Genomic DNA, 12,008 nt, shown 5'->3' on the forward strand with positions numbered 1-12,008 from the left:
ATTTCGAGTGTCAAAACGCACAATCAGCATATTTATTCCAGAAATGTTTGAAGCCATTTTCTGTGTATAAGTTTAAGCGAAAATTATTCGTCTTTTGCTTGAACTCTCAAATTTTAACATGTTAATAATCCTACACCTTCTGTCGGTGATTTTTATTTTAATCGTTTGCCAATAAAATCTAATTTGTTGTTTAAATAAAAAGGAAAGTCTATAAACAAAATTTCAAAATTTTAGATTATATTTTATTAGGTGTAACTGGCCGTGAGTAAAAACAGGTTTTTCGAAATTTATGTCAACAAAATCAAATGCTTGCCTTTCATTTAGTTTTTAATTGAAAATTGTATTTTATTGGGTATTTGAATCACATATAATGTAATTGTTTTTTGATTAAAGAAAATTCAGAAATAAATATATTTAAAATAAATATTTTGGATCCGATATCCTAATTTAATTTTCTTCTGTGTTTTTTCTGCAATATCAAAAACTTAAATTCATTCTGATCAGTAGTTATATCCATCTTATATTTAGGTATTAGTTAAAAATTGACAGAATATTCAGGTAGTGAAGTATCCCATAATACTTCCCAATACGCATATGCGTTAAAAAATGCCATAGTTAGAATCCCTCCACCTCGGCATTTTCGATATGACGGAAAAATTGGGCACGACAACTCTGCTCGGAGTTACTGCCCGGATATATTTTCAACTGGTTCAAAATAAAAACAAAATCGCTGACTCATCTTCCCTACACTTTTATTCGGACGAAGTAAGCGTCAAAGAAGTCGTAGCGAGAGGCTCGCTGCAGGTCGCTCGGATAGGTGTAAACTGGCATTATACCTGCCCGAGCGACCCGCAGCGAATTTGGCTCGTATGCTTGTTACACATGGGGAAAAGCCCGGAAGCACCCATGAAGAAAATAAATGTCAGATTTGCATATCATAGCACAAGCAATAAATAAATATCATATCACAAGCCCTTTCGCCTAACACGCAGCCCCGGTCAAGCTACCAGTATTCAGCCACTTTGTCGCTCGCCTGTTAGTGGGCACAGAATAATGTAATAGTTAAAAAATATATATTTGTAGATGCTGGGAGCAAGGATTAGCAGTCTTATGACAATACGCACTTTTCTTCATGTAGAGAAAATAATAAATAACACCTGCTATCAGGTATTAATAATTATTTTAATGGAAAAGTTTAGTAAATTTCACATAATTTTCACGTAACTGACTTAAGCCAAATGAAATCTGCTCATTGAATTATGGAAAGCCAAATAAATTCTACGATGCCGGTCATACAGACGAAAACATTTTTGCCTCAAAAAGCAATAATCTGCCCATCCTAGAATTTCCAGACACTCCCACCCCCTCCCGCCCAGCATTTATCACAAGTTTGTTGAGTAATGTGCTAAAATAAAAACATCAGAAAATTTTACGCAAGCAGTGTTGTGATTCAATCAATCATCGTCACTGTTTTAGTTCATTAGGGCTGATTGTCGTTTGGTTTCCTTTATCGTTTGCAGTTTCTGATCTGTGTGACATCGAAGGAAAAATTATGACGCATTTGCATTTTAGAAGTGTCCAGTGCGTCAAGCATTTTTATCGAAGCTTCTCGAATGCAAATATTGCCACAGAGGAAAAAGAAAAACCCCGCTTTGTAATAATAAACGAAATAACGGGAGTATTATGCATTGACATTATTGCGTCATTAAAATGAATGACGATACACTTCCAATTAAAAGTGGGGTGGGGGGGGAGATGGTCATGATAAAATGTAAAATACTTCCTCGCTATTTGACGGGATTTTCGATGCTGAAATCTTGAATGACATAGCAGAAATTTGTATTTGCACGACGCTGACAAGTTTACGTTCCTTCATGCTAACAAGCAAGCTTCCTATTTGACCTCGACTTGAAAGGTCACAAAGATACTCAATTTCGTTGTGAAACTGCTATCGAAGGGGGAAAAAAATGACGGTTGACTTAATATTTTTAGTTTAAAGAGCCGCTGGCGTTTAATGCGTAGGATTACTAACGGAAGTACGAGGATGCTATAGAACAAATAAAACAAACAAAAGATTTGACGCACACATATATCTTATTTTATTTTTTATTTTTTACATTTATTCATTCAAAAATGATCCTATGTCGAACTGGTGGATGGTATGAGAAATAAGATACATAAAATATTTGCAGTTATATTCCTAACAAATGTTAAATCTGTAAATGAATTGCCAAGTGGTACCTGGATAGTTACTTGGCCCCGTATTGAGATAAAGGATGTGTCATAAAATCAAATGCCTTTTCATTTCGTTTGACGTCTACATTAGAAATTTCCCATCATAATACTAATAGGAGCACCTGTATACAGTGTATATACTTCATCGATCCATAAAGTAGTCTCGGAATATCTCATCAATGTACTAAACAAGGACATTTTCAAATTTCGCGAATTAAAAGCTGAACGAATATATACCGGATGTTAGAATAAATCTTGACTCTTCATTAACAAGTACATCAACCATACAAATATCGAATGTTTCTGAATTCTGCTTTCTCTTACGCTGCTTAATAGTAAATTCACTTGATACACAATCTGCTACACTCGTTTATCTATAAATCGTAACATCATTAGCTTGGCGAAGTAAAGTAAAATGCAGCAAACACCACCCAAAATACTATCTACGCGCGTGTGTCTACCGACCTTGCCACTCACACGGGGTCGCGCATGCGCATGGAGCTTTTTCACCAAAATTTGGCTCTTTTTGACGCTTTACTATGCGTATACCCTTTGTCTAATTTAATTTTTTGTCTGTGTTTACTAAATACGTCAAATTAGCGTCTTAAATCTTGCTTTCCCATCAGACAATTGTGAAAGAACTTAATCCTACGTTAAAACTGCAACTCAGTCGTAAAGAGTTCCGGAGCGTTTTCGGGAAGAGCCTGAAGGATATTCGCTGCGTCTGCTCTCAGAGAAATGCGAGATGACAGGCGTTAGCTTGGGAATCCCATCCATTCGTTTCCGCCACTAAAAAAAATTGTGTGCTATAAACTTACCAGGAGGTCGTACCATCATAAATGGATAGTTTCAGAGAGGGATGAGCTGGCACGGGTGAAAATTTAAAACCATCAGAATTCCTCCCTGCTGTAGCTACGAATTTCTTTAAGGTATAATCTTCTTTGGTGACCGCAAAACCCTGTCATTAATTTGTTGTTGGACTGCAAAAACTCTGTCTTCTACTTGTCCTTTGACAGAAGAAACTCTGTAATCGATTTATTGTTCTAATTCAGAAACTGTCTCTTCTATTTGTTCTTTGAGAGAAGAAACTTTTTCTTCAGTTTGTTCAATTTTATTTTCAACCGCGTCTATTATGCCTTCCATAGCATCTAATTTGTTTTCTATTATGCAGGTAATTTCTCATTTCATTTCTTCCTGACCTGCTTCAATCTTCTCTTAACCAGCTTCCATCTTTTCTTGACCAGCTTCCATCCTTTCTGAAACGGAGTCGACGGCGCCTTCCATCTTTTCTTGGAATGTAGCAAATGCAGTCATCAACAGTCTTAGTTGCTCAATATATTGAATGCAAAAATCCGATAATAGGGTTAATAAAATTTATTTTTATCAAAAGAAATATTTCAGAACTCTTGAATTTTCCACAAAAATATTCGTACAAGTGTTCATAGTATCACATGGCATAATCAGTAGTTACACTTTAAGCTAATAATAAAGTTAAACAAAATGCAATTTAAAACGCATCTAAAGAGAAAACTAACTCGGATATCTCTTCACGCGAAACTAAACAACTCGCAACAGCAATAACTAAGTCACTAACTAAACAACTCGCAACAGCAATAACTAAGTCACTAACTAAACAACTGAGAGCAGATGCTCTCTCTTCGGCCTTAAATAGTTTTCAACCGGCCGCGAGATATTTCTAATACTTTTTGCCTCTCGAAATTACTGGAAAGCAATACGAGGATGGAATTACGGTTACAGTTAACATAGTGGTCAATTTCATTTATTCAGTTTAAATACAAATTACAGAGATACCCATTTACTCAAAGTTAAATACACCTGCATAGCTTTCCCTTAAAAATTTGTGACGCGCTACATTACCCATAAAAATACAACAATTTTAATTCGAATTCTATTAAAATTACCTATCTAAATATGAACTCGTAATATCTTCACACATTGAAAATGTTAAATTTAAATATCCCGGCTAATTTTAGCCGTGCAGGCGTCAAACTTTTTATAATTTTGTCTTTTCATAAAGAGTATAAAAATATCTAAAATGTAAGTATACAAAGTGGAAGACTACACTAAGAGTTAGATTTCGCTATTTTTCAAAAATATATATATTTTTTAAAATTTAACATTGCCGAAGCATAAATATTTTCATTATCTATCTAAAACATCTCTATAATTTGAAGCATATGACTGCGGCCAACGACTGCGGAAATAAAGGCAGAGTAAAGACTTTCAAGGTAGGTAAGGGAGGCAGATGCATAAGAAGAGTCCTTCTCTGCACTGTTATCAACTTGTTCACTTAAAAATTACATCATACCCGCAAAATTAATTTCTGGCTTGGAATTTTCCACGCGGTTATCATGACTGTTACACTTGTGATTTAAGCACGATGGTACAAAACAGCCTATTAACCTTTAACTGCTGTGAGCGGTCGCTCAGACCGCGCGACATTTTCCATTAAATGCTTCCACCCCTTAAAATAATTAATGGGTATTGCCGTTCCTAGTACCTTCCTAAACCAGTTGTCCAAGGTCATGTACCAAGTTGCATTTGGGTAGCTCTAATACTTCTTTTATTTTTTTTAATTTTTCTCCCTCAGCGCTCTGTAGGACCGATCACAGCAGATACGATTCAAATTTCGGCCGATAAAGTTAATTTTTCGTTGTTGTTACATATTTCGCTTTTTTATAAATATTCTTGAAATGGCTTCAAATGCGTGCAGGAAACGTTCTATATATCTTAAACAAGACCAAATCGAATAAATAGTTCGAAATTGGTCTAATATAGAATTCTCTGATGAAAGTTTCCATGATGAAATTATTCAGAGCGACCACGACACAACTTCAGAAATATCTGCCGATGAAAATGAAAATCCATGTTCCCCTTCTACAAGAGATTTTTTTATTGGAAAAAATGAATTCAAATGGTCTATTCAAGACCCAACAAGGGTGTTCGAATTCGTAGTCACAATATTATTCTTCGTTCAATCTATTCAACTGCTCTTGTTGGCCTATGGTAATATTCTTCAGAAACGTGGATATCTGTGCAATAAATGCATTCGTATTATTTCGATCTTATCCCATTGGCTCCGAAAATGAAACGAAAAGATTTCATTAGCAATTCAGTTGGTGCAGTCTCATGTAAAACGGGGGATAATTTCATCATTTTTACCTAAAGAACTCAAACTTACAATAAGAAGAGTTTTCGGAATAAATGATGATAAAGGAAACATTGTAAACGAAAACGATAAATTAGATAAAAAAAAAAAATAAAAAATAAAAAAGAACGTGCTATATTTGTCCACCAGCAAAAAAAGGAAAACAGCTTACAAATGTATAGCATACTAAGAACCAGTGTGTCTACAATGCAGTAGAAAAGTATGTATAAAATGCAGCTCGAATTATAATTTTTAAAATAAAATTAATTTTCTATATTCTCATTAAAGCATTCTTATCGCAAATTTTAATGTGAAATAAAAAAGTTGAATTTTAAAATTTACTTCTTCCATCCAGATACGTAAGCGGAAGAATTATTATCATAGTATACATTTTATTTTAATGAACTGATTTAAGTATAAAAATTGCTTTATATCTTCATGAAAAAGTTAAATATATGAAAATAAATAACATTTATTCAAATAAGAAAAATAAAACAATATCTTATTTTGTTTTTAGCAGAAGCGGTCTGAGAGACCGCTCACAGTAGTTAAAGGTTAATCATCATTTACTTTTCTATCTGTTTTTTAACGTTGTATTGTGTACAAAAAATAATAAAACAAATCTGAAAGCTTTCAGATTTTAAATTACGCCCAAACGGGCTCTTTTTTATTTATTTATTTATTTTTTCATTTAAAGACATATACGTTTCGAAAGCATTTGGTTAACGCCACTTTAGGCTAAAATTGTTTGAAAACAGCACATCTTTAGATTTTCCGATAGACAGTCTTGCGCGCTGGTGATAAAAATGTTTTATTCCCTACAGTGTTACCACAGCTTGTTTTGAAATTATTGAGTTTTTTTAATCACTAATTCGTTAAAGTTTCACAAAACATGGAATAGACAATAAAACTAATTCCAAATTTCAAATTCGGGCTTCCAGGTGGCCATGTTCTGAGGGAGGACTATGCTATTCAGAATTTGATGACACTAAGTACCACTGTTTTTCACAATGCGAAAAACATACATATCTGGTTGTAATGAAAATGTTCCGCCAAAAATAAGTAAAGTTCTTAGTTAGGAAAAAAAAAAAAAATGAAAGCAGTAATAATAACCTTTAGTGCGTGTAGTAATAACCGTTTAAATGTATGATTTTCTGCCAATGTTTTGGTAGTTTTTCAAAGCCTTCGGCCCAGAAACTTGGTGGTCGCGAGTCCAAAAAGAGATCAACCTCATTTCGGGCGTCCTGTGCAGAATGGAATATAACACCAGCAAGATGTGTGAAAACCGAAAGAACGATGTCGGAGCTATATAGTGGGTGTGGCAAGAGATCCCGTTTGAGTCGCCGGTGAATGCAGATACATGCGGTCTTGAATTATTTTGATGCAAAATTACCTTTTTGCGCCGGTCCTTGATAGCAGCGTCAACAAGGACCAGCATCACGTTTCACACGTTACTGTCGTGAATTTTACCTTTTTCTATATAATCTTTGTAGATAATGTCACGGAAATACCACCAGATAGAAGGCATGATCTTTTTTTAGTCAAATTGCGATTTGTGCCTCTCTCGACGTGCTCACCGGGCGCAGACCAATCTCCTTTTCGATTATGCTGTTCAAATAAATCCAATTTTCATCAGAAGTGATGATACGTTCCAGAATTTTCTCCTTGTGTTGATATTCGAGCAGGCCCGAAGACGTTTGTCCTTACATGCTTGAGTCAGCATCTACGACACTTAGCGATTTAACTTATACTCCAAGTTTATGCGATGCATAGCGCGACTAATGGACAGTGCACTAACGCCTTAACTTCTTAGTAAGCTCCCGAGTGGTTGCGTACTGATCGTCTTCCACAAGTTCTCGTAGGCGGGCCTCATCAACATCAGTAGGCCGGCTAGAGCGCTTTGCTTCTTGAATCTTCTTAGCCCATATTTTTGAACCTTCGATATCAAACCGTCATAGTGTCATATGAAACGACATTAGTACCTAAAGCTGAACACAGGATTTCGTGACATTCTGTAGCTGACGTTTGCAACAGAATTGGAAGTAAATGATAGTTCTAATCTGGTTGCTTGATAGTTCAATTTCAGACATATTGTACTTAATGATAACAATATTTTGTTACGAATTTCACAACATGGTGTTCTAAAGCAAGTTTCTTTCTTTCAAATGCCAAAAATCGTTTGACAGTTATGATTAAACTACTCCAACACGTTGATGCGGAAGATGATATTTGCGGTGGCGGGAAACTTTCGTTAAAACCGGATTCTTCATTTTTTAATTTCTTTAAATATAATGCAGGGCTCTAATACTTGGTGGCAACAATTTGAAAAGTGAACCGACATTTATAGTGAATCAACGCAAAATGCCAAAATGAAATTAATAGTCCATCTGGGCTAACGCCTAAAAGTTTAATATTTTTAAATTAATGTTGTAGTTAAATAATGAAAAAAAAAATACTGATTTCATCTTATTTGTGGCTGAATTTAATCCCTGAAAGTAAAGCATATTGTACTATTTCAGGAAATGATAGAAACAAGGGTCTTTTTTTTTTTCTTAGAAAAAGAATGACTAATGAAAAAAAGTGAAACGTTGAACGCATCACTAATGAGAGCAGACAAGAACAGTATGAGAATATTAAAGGAAATTTTAATAGAGACATGCAAGCATGAAAGCAAAGAGAAATGAGCTCAACACTTTCTGACCACGATTCCCTATCGATATAATTCTAGCTGTCATGCAAATTGTGACAAAATTAAAATTTTGCTGAAATCCGAGGAGAAGGGTTGATCTATAAGCTGAACACAAACGTAGGTTTTTGTACAACTGACTCTTTTCATCTTCCATATTTGATTACATTGTTCCAAAAAATACGCAAATGCTCTTTTCCATGGGAAGTCACTAAAGTCACTTGCAGTGGACGTATTTTAGCCGTTTCCTCCGATATCGAATCAGTGGATACGACAGCATAAGCAGGGTGATCATTTCTGATACTTTCGGGAACGAAAAATTTACTCGTTCTGAAACAAGCTCTTATAAATTCATTTGAGTTCCTGGAGAATAACGGTTTGACATATGAATGGGCGCCTTTTTCTTAATTAAAAGTCTTAACCCTCTGTCCAAGGGCTGGCTTTCTAGGGACAGAAGGTCATGTATCAGAAGTTAGAATCTATTTCTGAGGCTTGCTTATAAATAAAATGAAATTTTACAGGATTAAGGGAAATTTGTTGAAATTGTGCTTCAGGTTTATGAAAAACTGCACCGGAGCCCCTCTTATTTAGAGCTCTGGTTAGCTCCGGCTAAAATTACGATTTATCTAAAAAAAATTAGAAGTACCAGATTCGGGCTTCAGTGGCTCCGATGCAATTTATAGTCTGGATCAAACTAATCCACATAAATTATCAATCTTTACTCTCTTTAATCTCTGTCTGTATAATATTACAAATGAAAATTTTCAGAATTTATGAAATAATTTATTGGATTTAGCACTTTAAAATTTTTCTACCTATTCTAGAGTTACTAAAAATTGTGTATTTTTCAACTTAATTCTTTATTATTGATAGGAGTGGGCTAATGATGGGATCAGTAGGAATGTCTAGCTCGCATCGGACCACAACTTGGTGATAATGCTATCAAATTTCTACGTCAAATAGAAGCTTAAACCATGAATGTAAATAAATATACACCATGGGACAGACCGGCTTACTAGGGCCGAGTGTTTAAGACCACTGAGCACGGGAAATTCAACCAGGATTCAAATTTCATGGTTGTATTGGCGTTTACGTGATTTTTCTCATGTGTAACGTAGGTACGTGGATAACATAGTTTCCTTCCCTTAGGTAATCCCTCGCTTGCTTAGTGAAATGCATTAAGAAGTAAAACGATTTTAGCTTTAATATCAGAGTCATACGAGATCAACCATAATAATATCATAGTCATATGTGAGAAAAAATTTTTATTTTGAAACTAAGATTAATAACTATCAGTGCATGTGGCTGCTTGAATTCAAAACTTTCATTACAATTAATTTTCATATGCGAAGAATGTCGTCTCTCAAAAACTGCATGAATGGTTTTGAATCTGTTACCTAGGGAATATAAATAAAAAAAATAAGGCTCACAAATATCACTGGTGCTAATTAAGCTCAGACGTCATTTGCGTTGTGGCCAATCAAGAGAACTAACATTCCTGTATGTTGCCGCAGCTTGTGCCGGATTGTCGCACTGGATACGCGACGTATCCGGCTCAATGACAGTTATGCCGCAGGGGCGCATGAAAGTGCATGTACAAGACGTCGTAGGAGAAGTTTCGGACTTTAAAAAGGAAGGGTGTTATTCAAGACATCACAAGCAGCGATAAATTCAAATTAGCTCAAAGACCAGGAGAGGCGTTGCTAGAGAGGTACATGTGAATGTGTATGATCATGATGAGTGGGTGGAAAAATCACAATACACACATGACAAGTTTATTTGATTAGGATAAGGTACATAGGAATACAAAAGTATGATTCATTACAATACAAAACATGAAATAAATACTAAATTACTAATACGAGATAAAATAACAGAAGTAAGCAAACTGTTTACATTTGTACAGCGATGTTGCCTAGGAAATTTGCAAAGTTACACAGGGAAATTTAAGTCACGGGCGAGGTAGGCCGCGAATGGTCGGAACTTATAATCCTCGAGAAGAATTACATAATCGAACACCTTGAATATTTGGAGGTGTTGAGAGCCTTATCATAAAGAAGTTACTGTTAGTCTTGCGAAGGAACTCCTCTACATTCGCAATCCTTAAATCCCTATGCAGGGTGTCGTTCGACACATACATAATAGTGCGCATTGGTAATAAGTCCCAATAACTTATTCTGGATGACCTGCAGTCTCTTAAGATCCTTATTAGTCAGAGTAGCCCAAGCAGGGGAGCGGTACGAGAATATCGGGCGTACTATTGCCGTATAGATGTGCCTTTTCCGAGTGAGATTCAGCTTTGAGGTTCTGCCAATTAAACGAACAAGACAGTTAATTGCTGAAAAATCTTTTCTTCTTGCATTATTGATATCATCGCTCCAGGTGAATCTTGAGTTAAGTGTGACCCCCAAACAGACCCCCCTTTCTGACAATTAGAACGCCCTCGTTGAAGATTTTTATAGTCATATTGAGTGGGGGTCTTGGCTGTTTCTTTTTTCATTACAATAAGTTGCGACTTCTGTCCATTAATGTAAGGCCCACCAGCGGCCGAGCGGTAAAGTTGCTGAACACTGGTAGTTCGGTCAGAGGTTCGAATCTCGCGAACAGGCTGGCTGTATGGGCGTTTCCGTAGTTTTCCCCATGTTTAATGTGTATACGAGCTAGTTTTCCTTAGAAAGTCCTCCACGAAGGCATCACTCTCCTTAGGCAGATAGCCCTAGTGTGCTTTGATATAATTAAATAAACCAAACAATTAATGGAAATCCGCCATTGGGTACTGTTCTATAATAGGTATCATGTCTTGTAACTGTTTAATTGCAAATTCTCTGTTGATGGACTTAACGGCCAGAGCCGTGTCATCGGCATAGCATCCAAGATACGTATTAACCGCGCAAACCTTGGGATATCCGACACGTAAAATAGGTAAAGTATTGGCCCTAAAATCGAGCCCTGTGCTACTCCTGCATTTAGACGTCTAGAATCAGAATTATCATTGCCAATGTTGACGAAGAATTTTCTGTCTTTTATAAAAGAGTACATTAAAAGAATCAGGTCCCTGTCAAAGTCGAGATTGATGAGCTTTTGTATGAGCCCCTCATGCCAGACGCGGTCGAAAGCTTTAGCCACGTCTAGCATGAGTAAGTCGATACTTTGATTATTATGGAACGCAGATCCTATAAATTCACACGGTCTGACCACCTGCTTAGTCGTGGACAACTTTCTTCTAAGGCCGAATTGTTCCGGCGGTAGTTTGCTCATATAATGTTCTATCCTCTTCACAATAACCTTTTCAAATATTTTTCCCAATCCTGGGAGGAGACTTATGGGCCTGTAGCGATCAGTTTTTGTTACGTATTTGCCCGCTTTCGGCAGTAAGATAACTTTGGCCTTTTTCCAGTTTTTGGAAAAATAGTTATTTTTCAGACAGGCATTTAAGATGCTCGTAAGCCGTGTAATGGTATTAATCGGCATATTCTTAATGGCGACATTCGGGATGTTGTCATAGCCTGATGCTTTGCGGTTTTTCATCCGTTTAATTATTTTCTTCATTTCATTTGGTGAGGTAAAATTCGTCTTATTCTTGGCGCCAGAGCCGCTGATTCATTCTTTTATAAAATACCTTGTGTCATAAGCGAAGAGATGATCACAGGGGTCAAGATTAGACATGAATTGTTTTTCTAGGTGTTCCGCCATGACCGCGGCTTTGCCCTTATTCATAATTGCAATTTTTGTGTCACTATAGATAGGCTTATCGCAGTGCGGCTTTCTTCTGAGGTTTCTAGCGAAAGACTAGAACTCATTATTGGGTTCACTAAAACTAAGAATTTTGTCATTCCAACATTCCTCTCTATGATTTTTAATACTTCCTTTAATTTTTCTGTTAAGTTTGTTCATTTCTTTTTTAATTCTAGGGTACCA

This window comes from Stegodyphus dumicola, chromosome 1 (assembly GCF_044657685.1).
Source record: "Stegodyphus dumicola isolate Sdum_Otavi_A_Nest chromosome 1, ASM4465768v1".
NCBI lineage: Eukaryota > Metazoa > Arthropoda > Arachnida > Araneae > Eresidae > Stegodyphus > Stegodyphus dumicola.